Consider the following 237-nt stretch of genomic DNA (forward strand, 5'->3'; position numbering starts at 1 on the left):
GGGGGGGGGGGTGGGGGGGGGTTGTTTCTGTCTACAGCAGGCCTGCAGACCTTGATCTGTTTTGTTGGGGATAAGTGGTCCAGTGGGATAAAATCTGATGGAAAACAGAGGAACTTTTGTCAAAGTCTTGCAGGTGGAAAAATACGTCTCATTTCACCTCTATGGAGATAAATAGGTAGTCTGAAATATTTACCAACATCTGTATGTTATTATGGGGGGGGGGGGGGGGGGGGGGGG

At 49.8% G+C, this 237-nt stretch overlaps 1 protein-coding gene across 1 annotated transcript in view; it reads right to left on the reverse strand.

Moving 5' to 3' along the window:
- LOC123968499 (multiple epidermal growth factor-like domains protein 10) overlaps positions 1-237 on the reverse strand; it is a 52,656-nt gene that overhangs the window by 46,150 nt on the left and 6,269 nt on the right. The gene's annotated exons all lie outside the window — the stretch shown is intronic.

Source organism: Micropterus dolomieu, linkage group LG03, assembly GCF_021292245.1.
Source record: "Micropterus dolomieu isolate WLL.071019.BEF.003 ecotype Adirondacks linkage group LG03, ASM2129224v1, whole genome shotgun sequence".
Classification (NCBI taxonomy): domain Eukaryota; kingdom Metazoa; phylum Chordata; class Actinopteri; order Centrarchiformes; family Centrarchidae; genus Micropterus; species Micropterus dolomieu.